This window comes from Corylus avellana, chromosome 5 (assembly GCF_965113065.1).
Source record: "Corylus avellana chromosome 5, dhCorAvel1.hap1.2, whole genome shotgun sequence".
Lineage (NCBI taxonomy): Eukaryota > Viridiplantae > Streptophyta > Magnoliopsida > Fagales > Betulaceae > Corylus > Corylus avellana.
This window is the reverse complement of record NC_142494.1, coordinates 9,695,991-9,707,091: the sequence shown is the minus strand read 5'-3', so window position 1 is coordinate 9,707,091 and position 11,101 is coordinate 9,695,991.

The following is an 11,101-nucleotide window of genomic DNA, read 5'->3' as shown; positions in this document are numbered from 1 at the left end:
TCTTGTTTCAATTTTTTTTTTTTTTTGGCACTTTCCATTTGCTTTTCTGGAAAGGGAAAGTGAAAAATGCATAAATCATAAAATGGCAAAATATACTGAAAGACATGAGAAGTGGTAAAAATAGGTCGTTAATTAGTAGGATGAAAAGCTCCAGGTAGAGCCAAAGACATGAAAAATTACTTAAATGATCCATGGGTTTGCAATTGTACTAAATTGATCTGTGGTACCAAAAATATTTTGAAGATTCATGATTCCCTATAGTAAGCTATTATATGTCTATAAAATAATATCTACAACATAAACTATTAAATTTACACCTGAATCCACGTCACAACCAATTACAAAAGGACTCATTAGTTCGATCCACCCAATTTTTATTTTTATTTTTCAAAAAAAAAAAAAAAAAAGGATGAGCTACCCGTCACAAATGAGGGGCAACTAGCCACCCCTCATCAAGTGAGGGGAGAGGAGGGTTTGGGCTATGGTTATTTAGCCAATGATGAAGTTATGAAAATATTTAAAGATTTTTTGGTGGTAATTATGGGTAAGAAAAATGGCAATTTATAAAATTTACTCAAGAACACATTTTTTAGTGGAGCTGCAACATCCACTTTAGCAATACCATATAGAGATGATACAGTTTTGTGGCATATTCGGCTTGGCCATTTAGATAAGCCTAGCACAACATGCATGAATTTCTACAAGTACCGTATGTATGGGAAGCAACGAAGAATCAGTTTTAATTTAAGGTGGCGTCTTATATGAGCAAAGGTTGACCATATTCAGTCAGATATTCAGTGACCAATAACAGTATCTTCAAAAGGCAGTATGTGTTATTTTTTCAGTTTGTTTTATGATTTTTCAAGAAATGTCTGAATTTATTTTATGAAAAACAAGTCAGAGATTTTCACCATCTTCAAGTAGTGGAAAGCGTGGGTGGAAAATCAGATCGGAAGAAAAGTTAAGTATTTGATAATTGATTGGACTACATAGAGAAAGAAATTCTACTACTTTTTCAATTCAAGCTCAAACAAATTTTATATTTCACACTCTATTTTCTTTAAATATTATTTATTTTATTTTATTTTATTGTTTTTTATATTCCCCCTCCCGAACCAACACCAATATGTATGTCGCCCACCTAAAAACTTCACTCTCTATTTTATCGTTTTCTATATTCCCCCTCCCGAACCAACACCAGTATGTCGCCCACCCAAAACCCGGATGACAAGAGGTAGAGCCACTCTTGCACGTTCACGCTAGAATATAAGTAACAGCAACGTTCACCAAGAGAGAGAGAGAGAGTGACGAAGTATGGGGCTCTCTCAGCCAAAGGTAAGGCCCTACTCTTGGATTTTTGGGTGAAATTTTGGGTGGTTTATGCGATTTTTTGAAGACATACCAAATGGGCATTGAATTTTCTTTTGGGTTTTGATGGGTTGCTCTTTCGGTGGAAGGAAGACCAAATGGGTGACTGATTTTGTTGAAATTTCTGGTCTGGGTTTGAGTTTAGAGTTGTTTCCGTGTTTTTTGGTTTTCTTGCAAAGAGACTGAATGTGTGTTTGAGAGTTTAGAGAAAACATTTTGGGTTGGTTCTCTATTGTAGTATAGATTTTCTAAATTGTTATGAATGCATTAATGCATTTGGTGGATGACCATTTAGTTCCATCTCTTGGAATTCTACTCATTCATGTCATCTTTTAGAATTCCTATAACATCCATGTAATACATTGATGTACCCTCTTGTTTCATATTCCCTTTTTCATATTCCATAACCTCCCTTTATGATTCCATGCCTATAAAAGGGAGTATTGAGTTGTATGTAAAACACACAATAATAGAGAAGAATAATACATAGTTTCTGAAGAACTAGTTTCATATATTGCAATCTTTTATCCTGTCTTGTTATTTTCTTTAATTTTACAACACGTTATCAGCACGAAACTCTAGCCAATTGTTGTGTTCTTTTGATCTTCAACATCAAAAGCTATTTGTGAGGTATTCTCAATTCATTGTAAGTTTCTTTAACATTTAGTAATCTTATTATCTATTTGTTAATTAACATTTTAACATATGCTTAGAAATTTTTATTGTTTTATGAATCATATTATAACATTTGCATATTATGATTCATGTGAGATTTACTATGAATTATAATTTTATCATACTAATGTTATGAATATGATGTCTTATAATTTTATATGCATGAAGCATATAAAAATTGAGTACCTTACGGTAAATGATTCCTTGACCTTGTGGAATAATTTAAGGCAGAGATACGAGTACCAGAAGACAGTTATCCTCCCAAAAGCTCGTTAGGATTTGATGCACCTGAAGTTGCAAGATTTCAAGAGTGTCAGTGACTAACTCTAAACTCTTTAAAATCAGCCAACAATTAAAATTGTATGGAGAAAAAGTCATTGATATGGATATGTTAGAAAAAACATATACCAAATTTCATGCCTCGAATGTGCTCCTGCAGTAGCAATATTGAGAGCGTAACTTCACAAGATATTCTGAATTGATATCTTGTCTTTTAGTGGCTGAGCAAAACAACGAGCTATTAATGAAAAATCATCAATCTCGCCCAAGTTCCCAACGGGTTCTACACCATTTCCTGAAGCAAATGGAACCTCATTTCATGGTAATAAAGGAAACCATGGTAGTGGACGCAGATGTGGTAGAAAAAAAAAAAATTATAGAGGTCAAGGTGAACGTACTCATAATTCTTACAAAAGAAATGCTCCATACCACTAGAAGTGGAACCACACTGAGGCGAAATAACATGAAAACAAAGGTTTACAGAATAAACCTACAAAGAACTATGAAGATAAATATTACATGTGTGGTATGAAAAGATATTGGTCACGTACTTGTTGTACGCCTAAACATCGGGTAGACCTATATCAAGCCTCCATAAAAGAAAAGGAGATTGAAATGAATTTTGCTAATTACAGTAATCCTGAAGATTCTTCAATTTTTCTTAATACTTTAAATGGAAATGGTAACATTTATCTTGATGTTTATGATTTCTTTGTAGACTCTAACACAAAAACTGACCTTTTGATTGGTGATGAATATGCCTACAACAATTAAAATGTTTTCATTGTGTCTTAATCACAATATGTTTATATTGTCAAATTTAATTGTATTTTGTTATTTTCTTTTTGATTAATGAAATTTTAATATATTTTTTGTTTATATATAGAGGTATGGGTCATATTGATGGAATGATTAATTCCAAGATGATTGGTGAAGATTTGTGTTTAGCAGACAGTTGTACAATGCACACAATTCTTAGAGATAAGAAATATTTTCAATACTTGATATTAAACAAAGCTAGTGTCAATACAATATCAGGTTCATCAAACCTAATCGAAGGCTCTGGAAGAGCGAATATCATATTGCCAAAAGGAACAAAATTTTGTATTGATGATGCTTTGTATTCTTTTAAATCTAGAAGAAATTTAATTAGTTTTAAGGATATTCGTCTAAATGGTTATCATGTTGAAACCACTAATGAAGGTAGTGATGAATATCTTTATATTACTTCAACAATTTCTGGCCAGAAGCTCATATTGGAAAAATTGCCTGCTTTCTCTTCCGGGTTGTATTATACAACAATAAGAACAATTGAATCACATGTTGTGATGCACCAGAAGTGCTCTAATCCAAAGATGTTTATGCTTTGGCATGATCATCTTGGACATCCGGGAACAATTATGATGCGTCGAATAATTGAGAACTCTCATAAGCTTCCCTTAAAGAACCAGAACATTCTTTTACCAAGTGATTATCCTTGTGCTGCATGTTCTCAAGGTAAACTTGTTATCAAACCATCTCCTTCTAAGGTAATTGTTGAATCTCCATAATTTTTACAAAGAATTCAAGGAGATATATGTGGGCCGATTCACCTTTCATGTGGACCATTTAGATATTTGATGGTTTTAATAGATGCATCATCGAGGTGGTCATATGTTTGCTTGCTTTCTACTCGTAATGTTGCATTTGCTAGACTTCTTGCTCAAATAATTAGATTACGAGCACAATTTTCAGATTATCCAATTCAATCTATTCGGATGGATAATGCGGGTGAATTTACATCTCAAGCATTTTATGACTATTGCATGTCAATTGGAATCAATGTTGAACATCATGTTGCTCAAACTCATACTCAAAATGGTTTAGCTGAATCGTTTATTAAACGACTTCAATTAATTGCTCGACCTTTGCTTATGAAAACAAAATTACATGTTTCTGCTTGGGGACATGCAATATTACATGCTGCATCATTAGTTCGGGTCAGACCAACAGCTTACCAAAAATATTCCCCTTTGCAACTTGCATTTGGTCAACCACCAAATATTTTTCATTTTCGTATTTTTGGTTGTGCTGTATATGTTCCAATTGCGCCACCTCAACGCACTAAGATGGGACCTCAACGTAGACTTGGAATTTATGTTGGTTTTGATTCTCCTTCTATCATTAGATACCTTGAGCCTTTAACTGGTGATATTTTTAAAGCACGTTTTGAAGATTGTCATTTTGATGAAAACATTTTCCCATCACTAGGGAGAGAAAAGTCGTTGCCAGAAGCACGACAAGAAATCACTTAGAATAATTCGACGTTATCTCATTTTGATCCTCGTACAAATCAATGTGAACTAGAAGTTCAGAAGATCATTCATTTGCAGAGTATTGCAAATCAATTGCCGGATGCGTTTACTGACAACAAGAAAATAATTAAGTCTCACATTCTAGCTGCTAATACTCCAGCGAAGATAGAAGTCCCTGTCGGACAATCAATTAATACAGCAGCAAATGAGTCTAAGGCGCGCCTGAAGCGTGGAAGACCTATTGGTGCAAAGGATAAGATTCCCCGGAAGAGAAAAGCACAAGGAAATGAAATCGGCGCTCCTAAAGAGGCCTTACCCACAAAACAGGCAACGCAAATTGATCCATCCAAACTTTCTGTACAAAATTCTCCTAGAAAGGAATCCCTCGAAGAGGAACCTCTTGAAGAGGAATCTCCTGAAGAGTTACCTCCTGAAGAGGAATAGGTACCTGAAAATAATGAGATCTCAATAAATTATGCAAGTACAGGAGAAATATTGGATAGAAACAAAATTGTTGTCGACAACATATTTTCATTTAAAGTTGCATTTAACATTACCAGAAGTAATGATGATATTGAACCACAAACTGTCGAAGAATGTTGACGTAGAAATGATTGGCCAATGTGCAAGGAAGCAATTTAAGCAGAATTGAACTCACTAGCAAAACGTGAAGTATTTGGACCTGTAGTCCAAACACCTGAAGGTGTATCGCCTGTTGGATACAAGTGGGTATTTGTACGAAAACGAAATGAGAAAAATGAAATTGTGAGATACAAAGCAAGACTTGTTGCACAAGGTTTCCTGTAAAAACCTGGTATTGATAATGAAGAAACATATTCCCCTGTAGTGGATGCAATTACATTTAGATTTTTGATTAGCTTAATAGTTACAGAAAGTTTGGATATGCATTTAATGGATGTGGTTACAGCATATTTACATGGATCACTCGATAATGATATATACATGAAAATCCTTGAAGGCTACAAAATGCCTGAAGCATATAATTCGAAATCCCGAAGTATTTATTATATCAAGCTACAAAGATCTTTATATGGGTTAAAGCAATCCGGACGCATGTGGTACAATCGTCTTAGTGAATATCTATTGAAAGAAGGATTTGAGAATAATCCAATAATCCAATTTGTCCATGCGTTTTCCTTAAGAAATTAGAATCCGGATTTGCTATCATTGCAGTTTATGTAGATGATTTAAATCTTGTTGGGACTCTAGAAGAACTCATAAAAACTGCCACGTATTTAAAAAATGAGTTTGAGATGAAAGATCTTGGAAAGACAAAATTTTGCCTTGGTTTACAAATTGAATATTTTCCAAATGGAATTCTTGTTCATCAATCAACATACACAGAAAAAGTCCTGAAGCACTTTTACATGGAGAAAGCTCATCCTTTGGGCACTCCAATGGTTGTTCGGTCACTTGATGTGAAAAAAGATCATTTCCGCCCTCGAGAAGATGACAAAGAAATTCTTGGTCCTGAAGTACCATATCTTAGTGCAATTGGTGCTCTGATGTATCTTGCAAATTGCACACGACCTGATATAGCATTTTCAGTTAATTTATTAGCAAGATACAGCTCTGCACCAACTCGAAGGCATTGGAATGGGGTCAAACATGTTCTACGTTATCTTCGTGGAACAGCTGACATGAGATTATTTTATTCAAAATGTTCAAATTCACAATTAGTTGGATATGCAGATGCCAGTTTTCTTTCTGATCCGCACAAAGGTAGATCTCAAACAGGATATCTATTTACATGTGGAAGTACTGTTATTTCATGAAGATCTGTCAAACAAACACTTGTTGCTACTTCTTCAAATCACTCAGAGATTATTGCAATTCATGAAGCAAGTCGGGAATGGATATGGCTAAGATCAGTAATTCAACACATTCGAGAAAAATGCGGTTTATCCACAATCAATGATAGGCCGACAATATTATATGAAGATAATGCTGCTTGTATCATACAGATTAGGGGAGGATATATTAAAGGTGATAGAACCAAACATATTTCACCGAAGTTCTTTTATACACATGAGCTCCAGAAGAGTGGTGATATTGATGTCAAACAGATACGATCAAGTGACAATTTGGCAGATTTATTTACCAAAACATTACCAACTACAACATTTAAGAAGTTGGTGAATAACATTGGAACGCGCCGACTAAAGGATCTTTCATCATAAACAATTGAAGCTCTTCATGCTAATGAGGGGGAGTAAAATGATTATGCTGATTGTACTCTTTTTCCTTCGCTAAGGTTTTTCCCACTGGGTTTTCCTTTGCAAGGTTTTAATGAGACAATCCTAAAGCATACAAAGGCACACAAGAATATTGAACTCTTTTTCCTTCGCCACAGGTTTTTTCCCACTGGGTTTTCCTTAGCAAGGTTTTAACGAGGCATATTCTTAGTGTATGGTCATCCAAGGGGGAGTGTTATGAATGCATTAATGCATTTGGTGGATGACCATTTAGTTCCATCTCTTGGAATTCTACTCATTCATGTCATCTTTTAGAATTCCTATAACATCCATGTAATACATTGATGTACCCTCTTGTTTCATATTCCCCTTTTCATATTCCATAACCTCCCTTTATGATTCCATGCCTATAAAAGGGAGTATTGAGTTGTATGTAAAACACACAATAATAGAGAAGAATAATACATAGTTTCTGAAGAACTAGTTTCATATATTGCAATCTTTTATCTTGTCTTGTTATTTTCTTTAATTTTACAACATAAATGAATTTATGTGGCCATTTTTTGGGTTTAGGTGGAATCCGTAAAGCCATGTTCGGTTAATTTGGTTAATTCATTGAATGCATTTCGATAAAAAATTATTTCGAAATTTTCAGTTAATTTCGATTAATTCACGGATTGCATTCACCTTTTTTTTTTCTCTCTCAAGTAACCTAACCATTATATTAAAATGAAATTACAAAAGGAAGGGGGCTGACATCCAACAAACACCCAAAACTAGCTATTATTATAAAATATTGAAATTACAAATAAAATGAAAAATTGATCCAAACAGATTTAATCTCATAGTTCTTTTAACTGAAAGGTTAAAAGGTTGAGGAGAGGATTGTCATGATGGCGTATGAATGAAATCCTAAAAAGAACCGTTGAAAAAGGGAGGAGGGGGAGAGAGATTTGAACTAATGATCTTTGCTTCATTAGGCGTAATCTCCTGTCACTTAAGCTATCTCTTGGAGACCATAAACCTTCCTACTAAGCCAACTATGATGTCTGTATAAGACACACAACAAGTACTTGAAAAATATACCCTTTTATATATATATGATGTGGTATTTTTGTGACCAAAAATATCAATTATAAAAATAATCACTCGCAATAGGACGAATCTTTGTAGGATACGGCTATAGAGAGGGTGTCGAACCTCAAGGACTGCAGGGGTTTAATTATCAAATTCGAAAGATCAAAATTAACTTAATTAAAAGAGAGTGAATTGGTTGTGAGAATTTAAAGTGCATAAAATAAACGGAAATAAAGGGAGTAAATTTATGAGAGAGAGAGTAGGGTATTGACTTCACCACGATCCGCACATCAATGGCTAACCATAATTAACTCTAGCAATTCATTCTATGCATGTTATAATTTCAACAAGAAGACATAAAAATAATCTCATACAATCAACGGAATAGCATAACCCATCTTCGGTTGGCACGGACCGTCTACCTAAATTACACTAAAGTAAGGTGTAGTACAATCCGTCTTCCCTAGGTATGGTCTATCTAATCCTATTGATTGCATGCCCATTAAGTACCATTGTATAACCATCATTCTTATGATCACAGAAAATAAGAATGATTTGAGTTTAATAATAGTAAAATAATTTCTAAGACAAGATAAGAATTTTACCAATATTGAATTGGAATTTAAAGAACAACTACATTTAATATGAAGAACAGAAATCAACTGTAGCAATCCTCAGGGTTATACAATCAACATGCATAAATTGAAAGACTAGAAATTAAATACAATCAAACCATTGTGCTTGGAAAGGGCTACATCAATACCCCACAATTTGGGTTTAGCTGCTCATGATCTCCTAAGCTCCAAAGACAATTTTACTGAATTTTGCTCTAGAAGCGGTGTGTCTGTTTACAATGTTTAGAGCCCTATTTATAGGGATTAGGAGAACCCTAAAAACCCTAAAAACCCTGAGAAAACCGGAGAGCAGTCTCCCAGTCCAATTGGGAGACAGAAATCCAAGTCCATTCTGGAGAGGAATTCTTGCCGTGCACTGTACGCTCGAGTGCGCTCGATCCAAGACTTGGTGCACTCGAGCGCAGTGCGCTCGAGCCTGGATGGTGTGCGCGCGAGCGCAAGAATGCGCTCGACCCTTGATCGCAAACGCTAGAGCGCAGTGCGCTCGATCCCATGAATGTTGCGCTCGATCCTAGTTCCAGAATGCTCAACTTTTGGATCTTTTAGCCCCAATTTCCAATGGTTTGTCAAATAAGACCTGAAACATAAAAACAAAACAAAATCAAACAAATAACAATGCTAAGGAATTAACATATATAAATTAAGGGGCTTGAATGTGCAACATTCGGCGCTTATATATATATAATTCTATTATTTTCATTATATTGCTATGAAAAGATTATGATATTATTTTCACAAAGGAAAATCAAAAGGTTGTTTGTTTTGGTGTTCGCACTTGAAAGTTTATCTTTAATAAAGGCAGATGCTATAGTACTCTAATTTTGCAAGGTTGCATGTCAAGGGATCTACTCGTACTGAGTTAAATACTTTGAGAGACACGGGTCAACCTTTGAGGATAATATTCTTGCGTGATTTTATAATATTGTGAAATATTTCCTTGCTTTAACTTTAATCTCTTACATTCTATTATTTTTAATTTTTGGATTGATATTATTTTGTATCAGCAAGAATTTTGCACCATGAAAATAATATTCGGACAAATCCTCTTAAAAAAAATAAAAAGGAAAAGGAAAAATCCACATATCCCAAAATTTTTAATTGCAACAATGCTCCCCTCCCCCCTCAAAAACTACCAAAAAGATGACAATGTTCCCCAATGATGAAAGTACCTTAAAAAAAAACAAAAAACAAAAAACAAAAACAAAAACAAAAACAAAACAAAGGTGTGAAAATTTACACTTTTTACTTTTTTTAAAGAAAAAAATTATTTATTTTTTTCTTTCAATTTATTGGAATATTTGTCTTATTAAAAAAAGTTTAAGACCTTTAGAAAATGTACATTTTCATTTGGATGGTAGTTTGGGAGGGGGGAGCGGCTCTTGAGAGAAGAGGAGGAGACACTAACTTCAAATCAAGAAGGAAACAACCAAGGCAATGCAATGGAATTCAATACAAAAGCAAAGCAAAGATGGAAACTCGAAGCATCTGCTCACCATAATAGGTAATTAAACAAAAGCAAAGCAAAGATGGACACTTGAAGCACGTACCTCTCTTTGACTGCTCGAATCAAGACTGCAATTTCCAAATGCTCACCGGAATGAATATAAAAACCAAGATCAGAGTTTGGCTATGAAACTTTACAGTGTAATGAAGATGGTAAATGACTTATAATTAGGTTCTGAAAGACTTTATAAGGGAGGAAAAGCAAGTCTAGACAACGAATAAAGCAACTCTTTAACTAACCAATACGTGCAAGTCAAGCATATTGTACATTTTTTATTCTTTCTTTCTGGCTGGTTTTTGGATCTCAGTAAAATTGTTAGAATATTAATCAAATGAGTAAATTAATCGTTTTTTGTTTTTTTTTTTTGTTTTTTAGTTTAAGTTTTTAAGATAAGTGGATTATTAGAGCAAAAGTCTGAGCTTGAACCTTGTCTTCATCATTCATCTCATATTTTAGATAAATATTCTACTTGTTGGGTCTCGTTTGTTGTTTGAACCCACACGTGAGGAGCTTTAATTTAAATTTGGGCATGTTTGAGATTGCGTTTGATGGGTCTAAAAGTGCTTTTAACACTCAAAAAACCCTTTTGAAGAAAAAAAGTATTCGTTTGGTAAAAAAATTCAAAGCGCTTTTAATGGTCTAAAAAGCCTAAAAATAGCCAAAAAAAACATTTTTGGCAAAAGCTTAAAAATAAAACTTTTACCCAAAGTTCTATTTCTCAAACGCAATCTCAAACAGGCTCTAAACATTTTTTTTTTATTAGTTTAAGCTTTTAAGATAAATAATGATTTGACAAAAAGACTTAAACTAGCGTAAAGACTTTACAAGGGAGGAAAAAGCAAAGACAACGAATCAAGCATCTATTTAATTTTCCAATACATTGATCAAGTCAAGCATATTGTACATTTTGTTTTTATTTATTTTTATTTTTATTTTTTTCGGTTCTTTTTGGAATGGGGTAAAATGGCTTAAGCGAGTGAAGACTCTAAAATGGAGGAAAAAGTGTAAAAGCATTTATAACTGACTCAGCAAATATTTAATTAAAGAACACAT